Below are 23941 nucleotides of genomic sequence, written 5' to 3' on the forward strand. Positions count from 1 at the left end.
TTTGTATCTTTGGGGTAAATACCCAGTAGTGCAATTGCTGGATCGTATGGTAGCTCTATTTTCAACTTTTTGAGGAACCTCCACACTGTTTTCCAGAGTGGCTGCACCAGCTTGCATTCCCACCAACAGTGTAGGAGGGTTCCCCTTTCTCCGCATCCCCGCCAACATCTGTCATTTCCTGACTTGTTAATTTTAGCCATTCTGACTGGTGTGAGGTGGTATCTCATTGAGGTTTTGATTTGGATTTCCCTGATGTCACTTGGGGAGCTTTAAAAAAATCTCCACGCCCAGGAATTCAATTGAATGTCTAAAGGTGGCAGTCAGGTACATGGAATTTTTAAAACATTGTTGATTCCAATGTTCAGCAAAGTTTGGGAAGCAATGATTTAAGGACTTAATATACAAAAATTTTTAAGTCTATTATAACAAAGTAGTTAGTTCTCAGTCCTTCTGAGGCTAACAAAAACAGTTATAGAATGGGAAAGACACTTAAATTCAGTGACAAATACCGTGCATGGCCACCTTGGGAAGCACTGTAAAATAGAATGTGAGTTTTTAGAGTACGTGAAATGTATGCATTACAGAGAGTAATAAAGAGTCTGCTACATATAACTATATAATTTTACTTGACTGACTTTTATTTTTTTACTACAAGTCTAGAACTGTGCTGTGTATTTTATAAGCATCTACTTTAATTCTCAAATAACTAAGGCAAGTACTATTACCCTCATCCTACAAATGAATAGATCAGAGAGGTTAAGTCATTTCCCTAAGATCACACAGCCGGTTTATGGAAGACCCAGCAATTGAGCTGAGGGCTTTCCACCTTGACGGCCCATGCCCTTAACCTGAACTCCACACGGCCTGCCTCGTGCTCCACATATGACTGAAACACACAGGGAAACAGGCTGCATGGACGAATGGGGGCCCTCCCGCTTGGCCTTCTCCTGTAAACATCGGCCTCACTCATCAACATGGCTGTGACTCATTTGTTCCTGAGTCATGCACTTCTCCAAAGGAACATCAGGTGAATCTGGCAGGAGAGGAGACAGCTACATTGAAGCAGAGGCAAACTGAGGGAATGGCCACATTACAAGCCCTTACTGATTATCAGCTCTCTGCTCAGCACTGTGCTACACGCTGTGGAAGAATCAACATGGCAGCCTCGGCGACGCAGCGTCTCAAGCAAGAAATGAAAATAACTATGAAAATGGAAATTAAGGACAATATAAATTAAGTAGACATGAAACCATATGTAATTACATATAAAAATTGAACTTTCCCAGACCACCCCTCAAGACAAAATTAATTACTTCCTCCACTGTGACCCCCCCATACTATATTTGCAGACCAAAATAGCAGTTATCCACTCAATAAACATTGTTTGCATGCCTGCTCTGTTCCAGGCACTGTGCCAAGCAATGGAATTATCAAGTGGTCAGTTTTTTGCATGTCTTTCTCTAACTGCTTAGAATAAGATTTTTGAAGGCAAAGACCCCACCTTGCTAATTGTTGTATGCCCAGCATCTAATTTGTTACAGCGATGCCAATGAAAGTTTAGTTGTCTCTGCTGAAAATTTTCCCCTGGGCAGGAAAATTCTTTCTTAGAGGGGAAAATGTCCTTTCCTTGCCATAAAACTAGTCTGTTTGCAGTGGCAATACTTCCTCCTTCCTTCTCTATGTTTATCCTGGTCAAGGGGAAAACAATGGGCTAAGTGTATTTTTGAAAGTAAGCGTTAGGAAGGGGGTCGAGGCTTTTGGTTGGATTGAACACATGCATTTATTTTCTCTTTCTCATAAAACCCCACTAGAAAAGGAGTAAAGAAAAATGGAGAAGACATGAATTGACAAGGTCAAAGAGAAAGGGCGCGGAGAAAACACCTGGCATGCAATGTCAACATGTTTGTAGGATGTAAGAAGCACGTTGGGGAGCTGGCAGGGCTGCTAGAACTGGGGAACCAGCAGCAGCAAAGGGGACCATCACAAGAAGCAGACTAAGTTGCACTGCAATGCCCCAGCCGGGTGCAGGGCTGAAGGCATCAGCTAGCTTCGAAGGCAGGGTTGGAGGCGATGGACTGACACTCAGATTCTCACCGAAACCTCACCGAAACATCGCATGTCAGGTGTTTTCTCCCCTCCCTTTCTCTTTGACCTTGTCAATTCATGTCATGAATACTGTTTCTCTCACCCCATCAGACAACAAGGCTTACTTTCCACTAAGGTTGAACCAGAGAGGCTCTGGGTAGCATGACCACAGGCACAAGGGAGGTCAGGGGAGAGTACTTTGTTCTACAGGTTGAAACACCCACCCCCCCACCTGCACACACACACACACACACACACACCACCAGGATACTTCTGTCCTGGCAGCCAGGCAGCCCTCTCTCTACTCCTCCCACCACTTTCCAGGCCAGAGAGCATGGGATTCCTCTCTGGAGGAATGAATAGGCTCACAGAAAAGATCAGCTTACATTGGGCGATTCTCCAACAGAAGCACCTTGTCCTTGCCTGATCCTTCTCCAAAGAAGCCCACCAGTTGGCAAGCCTCATTCGTGTACACAGGAGAGGTATAAACTTAAATTTTGCGCGTTTCTTTCAAAGAAGTTCTCTCTGAAGGGAGGTATATATTAAGTTTCTTTCTGCATCTGCATTTACCTAACAGTCTAAAGAGAAACACTTAAAGGGGTGCCTGGGTGGCTCAGTTGGTTACGCATCCAACCTTGATTTCGGCTCAGGTCATGATCTCAGGGTCATGAGATCAAGCCTGCGTCCAGCTCTGCACCGAGTGTGGAGTCTGCTTAAGATTCTGTCTCTCTCGGGACACCTGGATGACTCAGATGGTTAAGCGTCTGCCTTCGGCTCAGGTCATGATTCCAGGGTCCTGGGATTGAGTCCCGCATTGGGCTCCCTGCTAGGCGGGGAGCCTGCCTCTGCCCCCCTCTCTCTCTCTCTCTGACTCTCATGAATAAATAAATAAAACACCAAAAAAAAAAAAAGATTCTGTCTCTCTCTCCCCTCTCCACTCCCTGCCCCCTGTTCATATTCTCTCTCTCTCAAATTAAAAAAAGAGAGAGACAGAGAGAAACAATATCATGAAGATGTATAATTTATCTGTTACAACTTAATCCTTTCATCTAACATTGTAAACAAAGTAACCAAAATGTACAGAAAGAAGTGGAGTGCTGTGTAAATCACACAGCTAAATGGGCAAAGAAGTCAGACAAAATACAAGAACACATTCAATAACTCATTGCAGAAAAGCTCTCCTAAGCCCTTGGAGATCCAGTTTTTTCAGTGAGTCATCCTTTTATACATTCATGTGATACCATTTATAGCAACTTAGTTTAGGAAAATGGATATTTTACTCTGTGATCTTAGTAACCATTTAAAATTCAAACATGGGGTGCCTGTTTAATGCCAGGTGCAATGTACACTAGATGCTTTTATATATAGCTTATATTAAATATATTGAATTACATTTAAAATACTAGCTTATATTGGGGTGCCTGGATAGCTCAGTTGGTTAAGTGTTCGACTCTCGATTTCGGGTCAGGTCATGGTCTCAGGGTGGTGATATTGAGCCCCATGTGGCACGGCACTGGGTGTTGAATCTGCTTAAGATTCTCTCTCTAATAATTCATTAGAAACAAGACTGATCTTTCCTAAGAAAAGCTGAGATGGTGAGTGGTGCTCTCTCAAGGTCATCAAAAAGGAAAAGCTCTCTATGCAAGACTTGAGCTTGTCTTAGTTGTTTATAAAATATATGTAGTATTTCCGTACTTGAATCATAAATACTTCAAGGGCAGTGTTTTCTGCTACATTGCCCATCTTCTGAGTTACCTTTTTGCAAAATAGAAGAGGCAACTGTCCCTAGACTTTAACACTATTGCTAATTCTCTCAGTTAACATATTTTTCAGTACTATATAAAATTGTGATAAAATTATGATTTAATTATGTTCAGTTAGCCAACATATAGTACATCATAATAAAAATAAATTAAAAAATTAATAAAGGTAAGTGGAAAAATGGCTGTGTGCGACCTGGAAGAAGGTTCTCACCAGAACCCAACAATACTGGTACACTTATCTTGACTTCCCACCCCCACAACTGTCAGAAATAAATTTCTATTGTTTATTAAAAAAAATTATGATTGAAAAATTCTAATTTGAGGGTTGCCCGGTTGGCTCATTCAGAAGAGTATGTGACTCTTGACTTCAGGGTCATGAGTTCGAGCCCCACGTTGGGTGTAGAGATTACTTATTTAAGTAAATATTTTTTTAAAATTCTCATTTTAAAAAGAAAAATAAAACTCCATACTGTAAAAAACAGATATAATTGAAAATAGGGATAGGAACAGTTATTTGTACACCAATGTTTATAGCGGCATTATTCACAACAGACAAAAAGTGTGTGAACAACAATCCAAATGTCCATCCACAGATGAATGGATCATCAGAATGAGATATATACACACAATGAAATATTAACCTTGAAGACCTTATGCCAAGTGAAACAAGCCAGACACAAAAGGACAAATGTTGTACGTTTCCCCTCATACAAAGTACCTAGAGTAATCAAATGCCTAGAGATGTATTATGTGTATTAATTTGAAGTGTATGAAATTGCCATTTTGTTAGGTCAAAACCATTCAAACGTATGCCATTTCTTACAGTTCAACCCAATATATTAAGAAAGGAACAGCTAGTCATTAAGGAAATTGAAAAATATATTCAAATATAATGAAATATTTTATATATATATATTTTAAGATTTCATTTATTTATTTGAGAGAGAGAGACACAGTGAGAGAGGGAACACAAGCAGGGGGAGTGGGAGAGGGAGAAGCAGGCTCCCCGCAGAGCAGGGAGCCCGATGTGGGGCTCGATCCCAGGACCCTGGGATCATGACCTGAGCCAAAGGCAGACACTTAACGACCGAGCCACCCAGGCGCCCCTATATATGTTTATGTTACATAAGTGCCATGAAATGAAGGACTTGATCCTTTTTATTTCTGCTATATCTCCGTGCTTGGTAGATACTTAGGTACTGTATCAGTTTCATACAGCTGTTATAAATTACCACACCGCGGGCGGCTTAAAGCAACAGAAGTTGATTCTGTCACATTTCTGGGGGATAGGAGTGTGAAATTAAGGAGTCACTATAGCTATGCTCCCTCTGAAAGCCTCTAGGGAAGAATGCTTCCTTGCCTTTTCTAGCATCTGCTGGCTGCCAGCCATCACTGGCGTGCGCTGCAACACTCTACTCTCAGCTTGCACGTTCACATGGCTGTCTTCCCTCTGAGTGTCCCTGTGCCTAATTTCCCTCTTCAGACAAGGACACCAGCCCATTGGATTGGGGCTCATCCTAATTCAATATGACCTTATCTTAACTTGATTCCATCTACAAAGACCCTATTTCCAAGTAAGGTTACATTCACAGGTAATGGGAGTTAGCACTGAACGTATCACTTTATGGGGCACAATTCAACTTGGTTCAGGTACTCAACAAAATAGTTGGTGAATTGATGAGAAGAAAATTTATGAATCGAAGTTAGAATTTCAGAACTTCCCAGCATCTGTTATAATTTTACAATTGTTTATTAGAGACAAAATTCTTTTTTTTTTTTTAAGATTTTATTTATTTGAGAGAGAGAGCAACAGAGAGAGCACAAGCAAGGGGAGGGGTAGCGGGAGAGGGAAAATCAGACTCCCGGTTGAGCAGGGAGCCTGACGCGGGACGCGATCCCAGGGACCCTGGGATCATGACCGGAGCTGAAGGCAGACGCTTGACCAACTGAGCCACCCAGGTGCCCAACACCAAATTCTTTTTGTCTGCTGAATTTATTAGATGTCCCTATCAGATTCCCTTCATCATCTCCCCTCCTTCAGCAATGACTGAGAATATTTAATAAACTATGGCCTTTGTAAAGTTTGTATTGATTTGCAAATATGCCATGTGGTGTGTGCTAGCTTATATTGGTTTTAAAGAGATATTTGAATTTATAAAATCCCAAGAGCAAATAAATAATGAAAAACTTAAAACCTAACATATTTAAAATTAGGCTATCTTAATGGGCTACAACTATTATCATACCTATCTCATAATAAATTATAAGTTTGACTCATACTTTTCAGTTGGTAATAAATATATTTCCCAAGCAGAACTACAACAGCTCTGCTGCTATTTTTTAAAAACCTCATTTGTACCTTTATGGTTATTTGTCATTTAACTTTTAAATTTGTCATAAAGTCAAGTCATACAAAGTAAAAATTACCCCTCCACATGATGGAAATTTCTTAACATGTAATTAATGGCAGAGTCATAAACATGTGAAGTTTTTTAATGTTACAGGAAATAAGAAGCAAGAATATTTGTTTTATTATAAGCAAGCAAAAGAAAATGAAGATGGAAAATAAAAATATTTTTTAAAAACACATAAAGAGATTTTGGAAGTAGGAAGCATTATCCCGTGAGACTAGTACACATGGTGAAACTATAATAAAAGGAAGTGAGATCATCCAAACATCATCAACACTTCAGGAAACAAGGCTCAGAGAGGGAAAATTATTTAGCTAAAGGAATAAAATAAACTTTCACTAAGTATATTCACATTAATCTGGGAGATGAGTATAACAGTATGATATAATACCATTTATTTGTGACTCTGATTCAAATTGTTCTTCTGACTGAGAAAAAAACAATATATTTTGCCAGATTATTGATTGGGATTTTTCCTTTTTTGTTCCAGTAGTGAAAATAACGTCTCATTTTTCTTATGTGATAGTAACCAGATCTTCATTGTTTTAATCCACTTCCAGCTATCAGATGAAAAATTTGGGAGTCAAGAATCAAAGTCATGAAATTTTTGTGCCTTCTAGACTTTGCTTTTATGCTGTCTGTTGAAATTAGTATATTTTCTTTGGTTCATCAATTTCCCTTCTGTATTTGTGGGGTCAAGTACTTTATTTCAGAAATGAATAAACTAGCTTAAAAGCTTAAAGAGCTTTAAAAACAAATTATGGTCTTATATCTATGTCTGATTCTGGCTCTTGTCTAAGAGACAGCGTATGTTGAAAGAGCTCTGGGAGATGCTGGGAGATTATATAACACGTATACATAGTGCTTTACATGAGGCTTGGTAGAAAATAAAGGGCCAATAAAATATTTTGGCAGGCTCTGTCTCCTGGTGTCCTGAAATTTCCATCTCATCGCCATTAAAATAATCAAATCTGATCTTTCCCAGAGAAAGGAGGGAGCCTCTAGTCTGGCAGCTCCTTCAATAATAAGGCATTTCAAAATGTCATTACAAATATATATTTTAAAGTCATTATATTAATTTGATAATCTTTAGAATAATTCCTGAGAAGATCTCAAGTCATCTAAAATTCCTCAGTGACCAATTGTAATTCTTTTTTTTTTTAAGATTTATTTATGTATTTGAGAGAGAGAGGGGGAGAGAGTGCACACACACGCGAGGCGGGTGGGTGGGGTGGGTGGGGTGGGGCGGTGGGAGAGGAGTAGAGGAAGAGGGAGAGGGAAAGAGAGAATCTTAAGCAGACTCCATGCTGAGCCCAGAGCCTGGCACAGGCCTCCATCCCAGGACTCTGAGATCATGACCTGAGCTGAAATCCCGGCTTAAACCCCACAGGCAACCGCCCACCCATTGTAATTGTAATTCTAAACATCTTCTATAATGTTGAAGAAATGTTTAGGTATTGGGCTTTTCAAATGCTTTGAAAGTCTGGTCTCTATCATTCATCATAGTAAACCATTATTATTTTGCAAATCTGGTTTATGATAAAGTGGTATCAGATTATTTAATTCTTATTATACAGTTGTATTTCTTTTATAATGTTTTTGCTTTAGGCTGTTTCAAAACTTTCAATTTTTGTAAAACTAAAATAGTTTTCAAATGGCTATTCTTTGGTGTACCATATTATTTGATATAAATTATTCTAAGTCTCTTAAGTCCAATTTCTTCCCCACTAAAAAATTTTTTAAGTTAGTTGATAGAGAAACTTAAAGGCAAAAATATTAAGTTTTAAACTGAAAAGTTGTACAGATGGTTATATAACTTTTAAAAACAATTACAAAACAAAAATACATGTTAATGTAAAAATTTTAAAAAGTGGTGTTTTAAGCAAGCTATCATGAAAGAATACAAGATAAAAGAAATAAGAAGAAAGAGCTATTGAAAGAAGCATGTTTAGTAAGTTAGCATTCACGAATGGACTACACCATTAATGTAAGACTAGTTACTTAAAAATTTACCCATAAACACAGACTTAGAGACTCCTTTTAGGCATTTTCTTCCAAATTTTTTATCATTTTTCTGAAAATGGAATATAACAGTATCTTTGTTACTTATCTTAAGCATTTACACTCAGTGAAAGCCTTAAAAAGCTAAATAAATTTGATTCCCAAAAGATAGAAATAAAGAAAAGCATTTCTGAAGATTTTACTTCTGAAATGGAAATTTTTTAACATTGCCCGTTTTATTTTCTATCTTGTATATTAGAGGTGCAAATCCTATTATTTACATCAAATTCCCATCCAATTCATTCAAAATGTGCTAGGAGTGGAAAGGAGATATAATTCTAAGTTTATTTTCTACGTTGCAGAGGTGGTCTTCTATCTAGTCAACCTGACTTCTCCTAAGAGCTCACGGTTGTTTCCTGAGTTATGCTTAATATCATACCTATGACATCTATTAGCATTATTACAATTATGTCAAAAGTACAGAGATGTTAAATACCTTGCCTGAAGTCAAAAATGAGTCAGAGACACAGCTCAGACTAGGTCCTGCCACTCTGCCTCTCAGGACCTTCTAACTGCATCCAGAATTTGTAATTGCTTCTCTGTTATTTGATTAGAAATAGGGACAATGTTGATTTTGGCTTTAATCTGGGAACAAATAAATGAGGAAATCAGTTTAACTGGAAGGAAAGCTAAAAAAGGAGATTGAATGACAAATCACAGTACTCAGATATTTTTCTTTTTTTTCTCCTATTTGTATGAATTTTTACGAAATATCTAATAATGTATCTTCATGAAAATACATCTCTGATTTTTTTTTAACTCTTATTTTTGTGCTCATCCGGAGAATTTTGGTACTTGAACTTTAGTAATGCTCACTTGAAGACTAAGTAAAACCAAAGTTCAGTTGAAGGTTTGTTTTATAGTACTAATGATAATAAAGTTTACCATAAAGATATGGGTTAAAATGTCATTTCAACTACAATATGGAGAGAAGCCTAATTTTTCTTAGTTATAAAAAATGTAGCAAGCTAATAATTGCCAAGATGAAATGGTCAGTTTAGTTAATCTAAGAAAAACAAAAATTCCCTGAGGTGCAATTACAAAATTTATCTGTACGCATCAATTATACCCTGAACGAGCTGTTCCTTTTGTTTTAAACTCTAGAGGAATTTCGAATGTGTAACACTCGACTTGTTAGCTCCACTGGTTGAGTAACAGTTTCAGACTGGAAATCCAGGTTCATCGTTTCTTTTTTCGTTCTGATGTAATTGAAGCTTTTGTTTGCTATTTGTTCCGTGATCTCTATTTATTAACTCAGATTCCAGTAAAATACGGAAGTTGTGTTTTCTTTCTGTTGTTTGCTGTTTTCTGCACTCAAGTATTGCCAGGGTTTGACCTTCCCATTAAACATTTTCCTGCCATTCACTCAGAAATTTTAAGTTTATGAAGGAAAAGCTAATCCTGATGATTTACTCGAAAGAAAAACAGGTTGAAGTTGAGGGGGAAGCAGAATACATGTCCCCCAAATATGCCACTTTGACGTGTGGATTATTTTGAGCTGAAAGACAATCAAGGCTCAACAGACTCAATAAGAGCTGTTTACCTTCCCTTTAACAGCTTAAAAGAATTTAGATGGAGGGTCTGTACCAGGAGGGTGCTAATACCAAAGAGAACTTTTTGTCAGAAAGACGTATCTGGGGGCACCTCGGTAGCTCAGTTGGTTGAGCATCTGCCTTCAGCTCGGGTCATGATCCCAGGCTCCCTGCTCAGCCGGGTGTCTTCTTCTCCTAGCCTCTGTCCCTCCTCTCCGTGCCCCCCCCCCCCCGCCGCCCCCAGCCTGTGCACGCATTCTCTCTCTCAAATAAATAAATAAAATCTTTTAAAAGAAAAGAAAAGAAAGACATATCTGCATGGCATGGCAAACATTTGTTTATCAAACATTTGCCCTACTCATCTCCCTGTGACTTCTCGTCCTCCCCTTTGAAGCCCCAAATCATTACCTGCTTCTCCTTAGCTCATCATGGCATATAGGCTTCAACTGCCTGACTGCCTTTGGGGTCTCTGTCTTTGGGTCTCATACACACAAAATTTGTTGCTCTCCTGCTCATCTGTCTTCTGTTAATTTAATTATTAGACTAGTCAAAGAACATAAAGGGATTGGAGGGAAAAGTCTTCCTCCCTGACAAAGTGATTTACACACACGGGAGTGGAAATTATACATTCACAATTATAGAGAATTCAGGCTGCTGGTATTAAATGTCAAAAACAAAAGTATGGGATTATTTGGCTGATTTGATAATTACCTCGGTGGTAAATGGAAATATTTTGAAATACAAACCTATTTTTTCTTGCTTGTATCCCTTTTGCCTTCTCCCCAGTCAGGCATTTAATAAGCCCTGTGCTCGCTTCCTCAGAGAAGGGACAGCAACAGCCATAACGACAGCTGTCACATGTGGCACACTTATGTGCCAGACATGGTAAATATAGAAACTCATTCAGCCACAGCAGCCTTCTGGGCAGATATTGTTACCATCTCCATTTTGCAAATGAGGAAACCAAGGCACAAAGGTTTAAGTAACTTGCCCAAGGTCACACAAGTAGCAAGAGGGGGAGCCAAGATTCAAAGACAGTCAGGCTGAGAATCTGTGCTCCCCACCATTAAAGATGGATAATGTGGTCTATTGAGGACTTGACCAGACTTCACTGCCTCAAGAAAAACCTGGAAAAAATCTAATCAGTCAATAAGGACAGAATCTAGGGTCAATGTTCCCTGAAAGCATGACAGATACAGAGCTTGCTAGGAGAAATATTATTCCTTTAGACCACAGGTGCATTGATGGAACATGGGGGAAGAATTGTCAACAAGAAAGGTCAAATTTGTGAACTTGCACAACTGTACTAAACCTATAAAATGAGGATGAGACCTGAGATCACTGGCTGAAAGAAGTTTGAGAAAACGCTGTAAGAAGAGCAGGTTGGATTCAGCGTTGGAGGAGATGGACCAGAAACGGAAGGGTTGGGATGCATACTTTAAGGCACAGTTTTGTTTTTTTTTTTAACACAGCTCCACTGAACAGAATAGTGAGATTATTAAGGCTGACATCTTAAATTAGTTTGTCTAGAAGTTAGATTTTATGCACTTACCCTAAGCGTGATTAGTTTCCTTGGAACCAACTTACATTCAACAGTTTCTCAAGGGATATATAAAACAGAAAAACCAACACATTAATTTAGAAAAAGAGAATTGTTTAGTAAGATGATCTGTTTAGTAATTTGCACAGAAGATTCCTCATGGATGGGCAAAATCACCCTGGAGAGCAAGTCAAAAGCAGCTTGGGTGCACAAAGAACATGAATAAAGGCTATTGGGTAATCTTAGAGGCTTTTTTTTTGTTTTTCAAAGTAATTAGATATACTTTTCTTCTCTGGCCTGAGAATATTTCCACGGGACAACAGGTACAGTTGCACCAAGATCAGGTCACTCTGGCTCCTGGACAGGATTAGATGAGCTCTGACAAGTTCTCTCCTTCTTCTTTTGGAAGACCTTATTCAGAGAACTCTCTCAATTCATACATCAGTTACAGCACAATTGTCATCCAAACCCTCTGAACCCTGGATTGTGTCTGCTGGATTGGACACCTGCCCATTATCTGATACCTGACCCAGTCCCAGTGGGAAGGTTTAATTCCAGCTCTCCCCATCTCCAGTCCACTCAAGTCTGGAGCAGCAAACATGTCTGTTCCCAGCCCCATTGTGAGCTAGACTCAGACAACTGATCTTACATCCTTTCATGTATACTACCAGCATATATTTCTGATGGTTATATTTTCCAACCTTACTCCCAACTCAGGGAGATGTACCCTTTATGGAACTTTCAAAACCCTGTGCTCTCAATACATTGATCATGTCTTAAACTCAAAACATGTCTTTTACTGAAATATTTAGAGTGGAGCCTATCAAGCAAAGAGGTCATCAAGAACCGTCTTCATTCAGGCAACTAACACAGCCTCCTCCGGAGAAGGTAATAAAACTTCCTAAAATGTTGGTTTAGATATCATCTCAGACAGAGTGCTCAAAAAATACAAAACTTGTTCTCACATAGCATAGGTTTGAGAAATTTCTGTAGAAAAGCATGTTAAAATTAGTAAAACTAAACCAATGTTATAGTGAATCACCCTATTTCTATTGTCTATATAACTAGTGAAAACTTAAAATTAATGGATGCTGAGTAAATAGCTCCTGAATTAATTAATCCATGCCATGTCAGTATGAATGGTATAGTCGAAGGAGTGGAAACAATTTACTAAAAATTGAGAGAACTGCATTGCTATTCATGCTCTGTCATGGCTCTCTCAACCTCAATTTTTCTCATTTATAAAATAAAGCTATCAGATCAAATAGTCCCTAAAACCCACTCCCACTTTTAAATTCTTCTCTCTCTCTTTTTTAAGATTTTGTTTATTTATTTGAGAGTGAGAGAGCACATGTGCGAGCAAGCGGGGGGGGGGGGGGGAAGCATAGGGAGAGGGACCAGCTGACTCACACTGAGCTCAGAGGTGGGCTTGATCCCACAACCCTGAGATCATGACCTGAGCAACAAAATCAAGAGTCGGAAGCTTAACTGCACCACCCAGACGCCCCTGAATTCCTCTCCTTTGCTCATTTGTTATTATCTACAAGGAACCTCCCTAGAAGATAATGAGGATTAAAATTCTATATCAAAGTTAGGGGATTTCATGGATAACTAGGCAATATTGATAAATATATGTAATAGATGAGTCAACTAGGTTGGAGTTGAGACTTGGATACAGAGTCCTGTAAGTTAGGGACCCCTTCACAGCTCCCCTGCTGCTCTAAGCAGACAGTGACAAAGCTACTGTAATTATCAAGTTGGAAAACCTGTATTAGTATTTTTTTATCTAGTAAAACTTTTTTAAAAATTGAGATATAATTGATACATAACATTATATAAGGGAAGACCCATATTATTATGTAAAAAGCTGTTGCTCTGTTTCTGGCCAGCTCCTAAAGTTCTGGGACCATGGTGGTGTCTTGAAATACTGCTGTTGCCACCAGGTAGATTTTAAAATGGAGGTGGTGGTTGTGGGAAAAGGCTACTTTCTCCTCCTTCCCTAATCTATGCTAGACTTGGTCATAAGCCCCTTTCTGAAACCCCAACACAAGACTTTAATAGGCTGTGATGTCTGCAAAACTGTTCTGAAAGTTGGGGAGAATGGAAGGAAATTACAATTTATTACAATTTATTCCCACAAGAATCTGATTCAGAAAGTCACTTCATTTGGGGATATCAGGAATATTGGAAGGTAGGAGCCATAAGCAGAGAAGTTATATGAAAATATGGATAGAAATCCTGTGCCCAACCACCTTTTTCAAACAGATTGCTGTCAGACACCCTTATATTTCTTAACAGGAGATAAGAATTCTTCCTGGGAGAAATGGAGTGGCCCCATAGAAAAAAACTAATGATACTAAAATAGAGTGGTTCCTTCTACAGATATGCCAGCTCACCAATTAATCATATATTAAAACTCAGCAGTCCACAAACTCCACCCATGAACATAAAGCTAGCTTTTGGTAAACTTTTTTGGTGCTTCACATAGAGACAACCAAGGATCACCAGACATTTGAAGAATTACTCCAATATGAAAAACAGATATTAAGAACAAGGGCAGCGGGAAGAAGGAACCAAGGAACAGAATACTGAGGGTCTATTATGTGCCAGGCAGTGTTCTAGATGCTGGAGAAACTGCAACGAACAAAACAGACAAGTCTCTACCCTCATAGAGCTTACATTCTAGGGGAGATGGGGAAGTAAACATTTAACAAAATAAATAGATTATACAATATGTTAGAAAGTGACGTCTATCATATTCTGTGAAGAAAAATAAGTCAGGGGAGAGGACTAAGGAGTGCGTGGGGCAAGGAGAAGCAAATTTAAATAGAGTGGGTCAAGAAAGCCTCCACTGAGGGGTGCCTGGGTGGCTCAGTTGTTAAGCGCCTGCCTTCGGCTCAGGTCATGATCCCAGGGTCCTGGGATCGAGCCCCGCATTGGGCTCTCTGCTTGGTGGGAAGCCTGCTTCTCCCTCTCCCACTCCCCCTGCACAGTATTCCTTCTCTCGTTGTGTCTCTCTCTGTCAAATAAATAAAATCTTTTAAAAAAAGAAAGGTTCCACTGAGAAGGCATTTGAACAAAGGCTTGAAAGTGAGGAATGGGGATACCTAGAACAGGAGAGGAAGGAAGCAGTCCAGGCAGAGACCAGCTAGTGCAAAGGGTATGAGGGGCACCGAGCAATAGGGGTATTATTGTTATAAGGGGAAGTGGGGTAAAGAACAGGTTTTGTTTTGTTGAGATGGGAGACACACCAAAGAAATTAAATTGTTGAAATTAAAAACCAAAACCAAAACCAAAAATTTAACTGAATGGATTTGAATATGTACTTAAGGAAATCTTCCAGAAAGTAGAATAAAAAGACAAGAATATGAAAAATAGGAGAGCACAGATAAGAATATTAGAGGTTTAATTTAGGGAGTCAAGCATGCACCTAATAGAACTTTCAAAAAGGACACAGGAAACAATGGAGAGAAAATTGTCAAAGAAACAATAGAAAAATAATTCCCAGAAATGAAAGAGATGAAGTTGAAAGAGCCTATTTAGTGTCCAGCACAATGAATTTTAAAAAATGACAAAAAAGCACCCACTCCTTGGGCACATCATGATGGAAATTTGAACAGTGATAGTGAAAAGTTACAAAAAGCTTCCAGAAGGAACGAAATCACATAGAAAGAACTGAGACTCATAGTAGCATCATGCTTTTCCACAGAGAGAATGCCTTAAGAATTTATATTTTCCGAATCAGGACCCCACACGGCCAAGCTAGCAATCAAGTGTGAAGATAGAATAAAGACAATTCAGACAAGCAAGAAGTAAAACAAACGAACAAAAAAACTACCTTTACATAGCCTTTCTGAGAAAGACTGACAATATCTAGAAAAATAAGGGCAAAGATCAAGAGCAAGACAAGGAAAGGAACCAAGAAAAAAGTGGGGGAGGCTTTGTAACATGTCAACTTGGCTAGGCTAAACTACATTTCCCAGAACTCCCTTTCCTTTGTTTCCCTAGGGGCAGCCACGCTTGAGATTCTCATGGTAGATCCGGAGGGCAGAAACGAAGGCGGCCGTCTTTGTGACTCTCCCGTGCTGTTGCCTACCTGTTGGCGCATCCTGTTGGCAAAAGATTTCGGTCAGGCCTACCAGTGCTCTGCCTTCCCCTGGGTCTTCCTTCGGTTCATGACAAAGGGTTTGGCTCCCACGGGACACCAACATCACCAAGGTCAGAGGCAATAAGAACTGGTATAGGTTTCAGTCCATCCTCCTGGGCTTCAGCTCCTGCTGCCCTTACAGCGGCCATCTGTCCTTCTCACTTACCTACCCTGCATACTTGAAGCTCCAGCATCTAGAGACTGCTTCACCAGCCCCCACAAATGCATAAGGTCATCCCTGATATATTCTAGAGGCTCTGCTTTTCTGATTGAACTCCAGCTGTTACAGGATCCCAGATAGGAAAACCAAATCCCTGAGAAGGAATTTTCCAAATGCAGTTGTTTCCTGGAGAACTCTGTCCCAGAATCCTGTGTTCTTTTGCTCAGATCTGGACTGCTCGCTCCCTAGGCCCGCTACTTGAAGCATATAAAAAGTAATATTGGCAGACATTTGACAGATCCCCAAAAATGTGTAGCTTCAGATTGCACAGTATCCTTCCTTGCATACTAGTTAAGATAAAAAATGAAATGCTTATTCACTACTCTTCTTTTCAGAGGTTTCTTGTCTATCTGATTTTTTTTCCCTCTGGTATCTAACCAAGTTTAGCATTATTTTTTTTTAATTTTTCTTTCTTTCTTTCTTTCTTTCTTTTTTAAGGATGATATTTTTTTAAATTTTATTTTCTTATGTTAGTCACCGTACAATACATCATTAGTTTTTGATGTAGTGATCCATGATTCATTGTTTTCATATAACACCCAGTGCTCCATGCAGTACGTGCCCTCCTTAATACCCATCACCGGGCTAACCCATCCCCCCACCCCCCTCCCCTCTCTAACCAAGTTTAAATTGGTTCCCTAACACAGAAAAGTGCAAAAGATGTTTTCTTATTCATTTTTTTTTTCCCCCTGCAAAGAATAAAAAGAGCTCTGGCTAGGGAATGTTTGTTTTTCTTTCAATGTGTATGCAAGAACTTCAGAATTGCATATATTATATGCCTTGGAAAAAAATAACATCTTTCTTATTAAAGAAGAATCTCCCTGTAAGATCACATGTCATTAAAGAATTGCAACCAAATAAATGTTAAATTCTAACAGAAAACAGATTTTTTACACTTAACACATGAAGAAGAAATTCAACTGTATGTGAAAAATATGTAGGAGAAAAAAAGAAAACAGAAGTTCATGTTAAGTAAAGTCACATTTTAAAATATGCCTTTACACATAGGAGAGATGGGCAGTAACACAAGATGTCTTTTTTCATTCTGCTTCACAGTATGACTTCTCTGCTTTCTTTGATAAATTTGGTGTAAATCTCTTTCACTCATCCACATAAATCCAATCTCAATGTGTGCTTTTTTTAATCCCCCAGGTTTTAGATTCTTTAAATATTATCTCCTCTTAAAACATTCTCCAACTAATTGGAAAACACATGATGATTCATACTTTTATGACCACATCTAAAAGTGGAATTCCCAGGGTTGTTAACTATTCTGACAAAATTTCTGGACACTGGCAGAGAATTTAAAAATATACATTTGACAAAAATGCATTGCATATTTGAATTTAAAATTGGTTCTTATTTTTTATTCACCTTTTATTATTTTTTCTTAGAAAAAATAAGACCACCTAAATATAATGCCCTGAGATATAGCTCCTTGCTTTCACTTCAAAATAACTGTACATCTGCTGAGGAAAAAGAAAAGTTCATTGTGCCCAATTACACACACATTCTGATTTCGTTTTTTGGTTAGCCCACACATGGCTCATTATGATGAACTTATGTTTCTGCATGTACATTTGAGACCGGAAGCTGGCATATTAAACTTTTAAAATTTTACATTTAAGAAGTTTACATTTTATACTTGGATTACTTTACCAATCACTAGGACTACATCAAAAACAAAGGACAGGGATCTGATTCACATGTGCATGACACAAGAGTATATACACTAAAGTGATCTTCTAAGATTGAAGTGCTTTTTTCCTGCTTCCCTCTTAGAGATATTGAGGGAAAATTCTAGAACTTTTAGAGTAGGCCCCTTGTCCCTACCTCCAGCAATGAAAGGTTATGAAATATTAAGGGCCAATTTCAGAGTAATTCACTTACACTGGTTTTTGTTTTGTTTTTGCTTGCAAGCTAAAGAAATAAACTTTATCCAGCCATTTTGAGCAAAAAAAAAAAAAAAAAAAATTGGATTTATTGGAGGGATGCTGAGGTAAGTAACAGAATCCATAACAGGCTGCTGCAAACAAGCCAAGGGAAGGCAGAATAAGAACAGCTCTAAAAACCTCAGCAAGAGGAATTCTTCAATTTACTCCGTAGCAGGCAGCCCTTAAAATGTTTTAGTTTCAATGGAAATTTAGCCCCTGTGTCTTTCCATACAAATTCCACATCCCTGGGAGAAAGAATCCGATTAGCCCAGTCACCTATATTTCAGAGTACACGTAGACATATAGCACCCACACATCCAGGCTACACCTCTACTCTCTTGCCCACAGACGATGGATCTGGGGGTAGAGATTCTTGCCAAACATGACTGTTGCAGTAACTTTCACAAGTAAGGAAAGCTCCCAGTATGCACCATTCTTCTATTACCCAATCTGGGAATTTAAAGAATAAAGAAAGGAGAATCCATCCAGTTTAGTAGAAGATTGTCTTGTTCAATGAAGATGCCTGACAAGCCTAGTATCTCATGTCCCTTGACTATTTTCACCAATGAATTAACCACATTATATGTGCCCTTTTGTTATTATTGAGTGTATATATACGTATGTATGCACGTATGTAAATGTGTATGTATATATATGTATGTATATGTATATTCCAGGACTCTATTTGCCTATTCCAATAATTTCTATGTACCTTCTCGGAATGACATAGGCCTCCCCTGGGGACCTGTCCATGCCCAGCCCTGTCCACCTGGACCACATGTTCTCCTATATGTTTACTTGTCTTACTTACATTGTGCATCACTATATTGTGTACTGGAGTTTCTCTCTGTGCTGGGAGAGATCAGGGACCTGTTTTCTTATTTCTATACCCACAGCACCCAGCATATACATACCATACAATAGCAGCTCAGGAACATTTATTATTCATGGAACAATAAAATTCCATATCTGTAGTGGCATATACTATAAATATTCAAACTTGATAATCTGATCAAACTTGGTAACTTTACATACAGTGCTTACTATGGGGCCTAATACACAGAAGACGTGCAATAAATTTTAGTTTCCATCTGTCTTGAAACAAGATCGGGAGTGTGATTTTATTGATACAGAGTGAGGCAGTGATAGATACACACAGATAATTAATAGTTTTATAAAGATATTGCTAATTTAGATGGGGAGGAGGAAAGTGATTTTTAATAATCTATAATTATTTGTGAGATAGAGAAGTAGTGAGTATAGATGGAAACAATACCCTGCTCCTAAAATCATTTTCTAACATTGCCAAATTCATTCACACTTTTAGCAGAACAAGAATTTCACATTCCAATAAAGGTAACAGAAACCTCTGCTTTAATCTATCATGAAAGAACTTGTAGCAGCACAACACTGCGAACAAGAAAATCTTGAGAAGTTAGATAAAATTTAAAAAAATAATTGGATTGATTAGAGGGATACTGAACTGCCATCTGAATGAAAGCATCCTAAGGCACCCAGGACTTGAGGGGTCAGATTGTGTAGAGACGAAAGCTACCCTTTCTCATAACACAATAAATGTAAATTACTCTTCCTGCTCTTTTTTTTTTTTTAATAAACTATGCCTCAAAGCAAAAAATATGGAAAAGTGGACAAATCATTAGCATACAGTTTCATGAATTTTCTCAAACTAACTTTTTCTGTAGTGTGGACATGCTGGTGATTGATTTTTTTTAGTTTTTGTCTATCTGAAAATATTTGTGCCTGAGATTCTGAAAGGGGTTTTGTTGCGGGTAGCATCTTGGTAACTCCACTGTCCTCTCGCTTACGTTGTTTCAAACAAGAAATCCGCTGTCATCCTTGTTCCTTTGTACATCTTTTTCTTTCTGTTTTTAAAGGAACTTAAGTCTGTCCATTCAGGTTATGTTCTCCAGGAAGCTGACTCTGAGATAGAGTTTTGTGCACAGGATGTTTATGAGGGAGTGGTCTGTGATCACTCCCAGTGGGAGGGAGAGGAAGGAGAAAGGACTGGAGATAGGGAGAACCTATGTGGAGTTAAAATGGTCAGTCAGAACTAAAATGGTCCATCAGAGGTATCCTGCTTTGGGCCAAAAGGGCTGGGCCTTACCCCAAGATCATTATGTGTGCGCTGCCCAAGGAAAGGGAGAGACCTTGGCAGGCGGTGGCTGACCCCAGCTGAGAGGATCCCGAAAGGGCCTGACTGCTGACCACACACACCAAGTAACAGGGCAACAAATTCTCCCATGAAGGGCAGAGCTGGAGGTGGTATTTCACCATTTCCCCATTGGCTTTGGGGAGGAAAGCAGAGTCCAGATACCCTAAGGAGTGCCTATTGCTGAACCTTTTTGGTGACACAGTGAGAAAGACTATTGGTTGCCTTTTTAAAAAGTTGTGATAAAATATACACAGCATAAAATTTACCGTTCTAACCATTTTTTTTCCATTTTAACCATTTTTAAGTGTATAGGTCAGTGGCATTAGTGCATTTAAATTGCTGCGCCACCATCACCACCATCCATTTCTAGAATTTTTTCATCTTCCCAAACTGAAAGTCTGTCCGCATTAAATATTAACTCCCCTTCTCCTCGCCCACAAATGCTGGCAACCACATCTGACTCTCTGTCTTTATGAATTTGACTACACTAGCTACCGCACACAAGAAGAATTATTTAGTAGATGTCCTCTTGTGCTTAATTTTACTTTGCACAATTTCTTCCAGGTTTGTTGATATTGTTGCACGTGTCAGAATTTCCTTCCTTTTAAGGATGAATAATATCCCATTATATGTAGAGACTGCATTTGGTCTATTCATCTATCTATGGACGTTTGAGTTGTTTCCACCTTTTAGCTATTGTTAATAATGCCTATGAACATTGGTGTACGAATATGTCAGTTGCTCTTTAACTCCTTTTAGTGACTACTAAAAAATAAAAGAGAACAAGAGGCCAAAATATGAGCTATGAACTTCGATCGGTGAGATCCGGAGTCAAATTTTGAGTATCTGATCATACAGGCTAAGTGAGAATTAAAAACTGTTTTGCAAAGCAGGTAATTGTCTTAAAAAGATCTGTTCAGCTTTTAAAAGAATTAAAGTCCACAAGAAAATATCTGAACAATCTCATGTTCCCTGCACCCCAGCCAGACTGGATATATGCCATTTCCCAAACACAAGTTGTACTTTCTGCTTCTGTGCCTTTGCCCATGGTGCTCATCCAGCCTGCAGAAAGCTTTTTGCAGAAGGTCTGTGGTAGTCAACTTTGACCTGTAGGTCCAAACACAGCAAAATGTCAATAATTATTCTCCTGTTCTAAGGTAATTTTATTTAGCATCATTTTATTCCACTACTAAAGCCTATTTCATTTTTTCCCATATTTCTCAGTTTGTCCTTTAAATATTATATTATACATATTACAGCCAAGGATTCTTGTGCATTCTAGATTATAAGGTTCTTATGGTTATTCACTTATCAATGGCCAGTCCTATATCATCTGCAGTCAGTAAGCAGCCCCAGCCAATAGCCCTGTCTGGTTACCTGATGAGATTTGCAGTTGACATTTATTGTTCTTTTGTCTCCTGGCTTCTAGTCCTCCTTTCCAATAGCAGCTCTATTTCTAGCTGAGCCTTTTCCATAACTTTTGGGGAGAATAATTCAGCACTTCCATAGCAGGAGCCAAAATGGCTAGATCTTTTTTCAGCCCATCAGGGACACTGGTGGGCAGTGGGAAAAGGAAGGTCAGTGCTTTCTCCAGAGAATTTACATCTTTAAGGAGAGACCGAAGGAAGGCCATCCATCCCAGCAAGAGCAGAGCCAGCAGCATATTGGCCAGACACTTCAGGATATGACATGACAGCTCTGTTCCTTGCTTTCTGTTACTTGGCTTTCCACAGCTCCCTTAATTCCTGTTCATTCTGAAGCCCAATGTCCCAGATGTCTTTTGATTCTGTGAGTCCCACATTCTCCAGTAAATTCCAACAAATTCACTTTTGCCTAAGTTAGCCAGCCAGAAACCAATAAAGAGCTCTGATACATTACTACCTCCTTGTTCCTATTCCTATCTCAACTCCCTGTCCTGCCCTGGCTGATATCTATTTTCATTAAATGTGGATATATATATAGATTTCGATATAGTCATATATGTAGATGAAAATGTAGATGTCACTTTAGACATAGATGAAGGAGTAGACCTAGATATAGTGTATCTACCTATCCCCCAAAATGAAGGGTCAGATTCAGAAACAATGGAAGTGAAGGAGAGTGACACATGTTGACAGTTAGTTCCTACAGTTTCCACAGATCTCTCCTGAGAAGGTCCTTATGCTAGACTACTCATCCGATGATATAGCACAACTGGTATAGACAAAAACAGAGAAGCAAAATGCTACAACTTGAATTTGGGCAATGATAAATTAGGATTTGACTGAAAAAGCCCAAGACCTGGAATCAGAAAGCCTGAGATAATGTTCTAAATCACAATCGATTGAAACTGGGGTTCCTCAGAAACAGAGGATGACACAAAGATTTGGATGCAAGTAGTTTATTTGAGTGCTGATTCCAGGAAGCATAAGTGAAGGAGTAGTGAAGTGACTTGGAACAGGAAGAAAGGCCAATAAAGGGTGCCTCGTGAGTGGGCTATAGCCTCAGACAACTGGGCTTCTGAGAAACCCACGTCAGAATTTCCCCCTCCTGTGACCAGAGCCCTGGGGTATATATCTACGAATGCCAGCCCCCCATTGCTGGAGAGTTGCTTCTTAGGTATTAACTCCTCATGTTTTAGTATGTTCCTTCCACCTGGGCTCTGAATCCCAGCTCCTCCTTTCTTTTCGAGAACTGCATTTCTTTAATTACCTTCCCTTTTCTCACTTTTAACATCACCCTTTCCTTCCAGAGTCTTACCCCTTTCACCGGTAAACAAGCTTAATGCTTTTAAACCCTAGAAAATGAAAACTTCCCTTATTCCTGCCTCTACCTACCCTCCAATTTCTTTCTTTCCCTTTCCACCAAGCTTTGTAAAGAGGGCTATCTACACTCACGGACTCTAGGGTCTCACTTCCTATTAACTTCTCAGCCAAAGCCAGTGACTCCTGACCCCTTCCTTTGACTGCAACTGCTCATAACAAGGCTGCATGTTTCCTCATAGTAGTTTCTCACTGATTCTCAGACTGCTCCTTCTTCCTCAAAACTTATTCTTTCATATGCTTTCATAAAACCCCTCTCTTAGTTCTCTGGGTTTCCTCCCAAGTTTTTCATCTTTCTTTTGTGGACTGTTCTTCCTCTGCTAGTCCATTTAATGTTAGTGTTTACCAATTCCCAAATATTTAACTCCAACTCCAAGTCTCTGTAACTCCAGAAAGTGTTCGTCCAATAGCCCACTAGCTTCCAGCTGAAGTCATTACGGTGTCTTCCTCTTCCCTTCCCCTCTTCCCTTGGAGAAAATATAAGGAGTTTCTAAAACCACTATTTATTCATTTACCCAGTTTCAAAGCTTGGCATTATCAGACATCATTCCTCTCTCTCATCCTTCATTTCCTTCTTCAATAAATCCTATTGATTCCACCTTCTAAATGCCAAACTCTCTTCATCAGCCCCATTGCCACTGACACCTTAATTCATGTCCTCATCACCTTAGTGTAATCCGCTGGTAACTTCTGGTTGATCAGTCTGCTTCCAGTTTCTTTACATGCAGACCATCTCCTACACAGTAAAAAAAAAAAAAAAAAAAAAAAATAGTGGTTATCTTTATAAAAACAAATGTGACCACAACATTCTTCTACTTAAAAAGGTTTGGTGGTGCTCCATAGTCAACAAGATAAAATCCAATTTCTTTCCTGTGGTGATCCAGCCTCAGTGTGGGTTTCCAGAGGCAGGCATGTAGTCCCTGTGTTTAAAGCCAATTGAGTATGGTGTGAATGTTTTGAAATCTATGCTAAAATGAGAGTGCAGGATGGGATTCTGAAAACATGGAGGCCCAAGTTAATACTAGTACAAAGCCTTCTTTGTAAACTTAATAAGTATAAACATTTATAAATCACTTACTGTGAGCCAGGTACTATCTGAGCCATGTATTAATTCATTTAATCCTCATAACAGCCCTTTGAGTTATGTATTATTTTTATTTCCATTTTGTCAATGAGGTAAGTGGGATATAAAGAGGGGGACCACTTGCTCAAGGTCACATACAACAGGATTTGACCTGAAGTATCTGGCCCTAGAAACATGCTCTTATCCATTT

General features: G+C 38.9%; 1 protein-coding gene across 1 annotated transcript in view; it reads right to left on the reverse strand.

The window, feature by feature from the left end:
* The window catches only part of FGL1 (fibrinogen like 1), a 28203-nt gene extending 19355 nt beyond the window's left edge, over window positions 1–8848 (reverse strand). Inside the window, exon 1 of the mRNA XM_032413270.1 lies at window positions 8757–8848. The gene's annotated coding sequence lies outside the window, so the exon portion shown is untranslated. The remainder of the gene's footprint in view (window positions 1–8756) is intronic.
* Between the last annotated feature and the right edge of the window lie 15093 nt (window positions 8849–23941).

Source organism: Phoca vitulina, unplaced genomic scaffold (genome assembly GCF_004348235.1).
Source record: "Phoca vitulina isolate PV1807 unplaced genomic scaffold, GSC_HSeal_1.0 scaffold15, whole genome shotgun sequence".
NCBI lineage: Eukaryota > Metazoa > Chordata > Mammalia > Carnivora > Phocidae > Phoca > Phoca vitulina.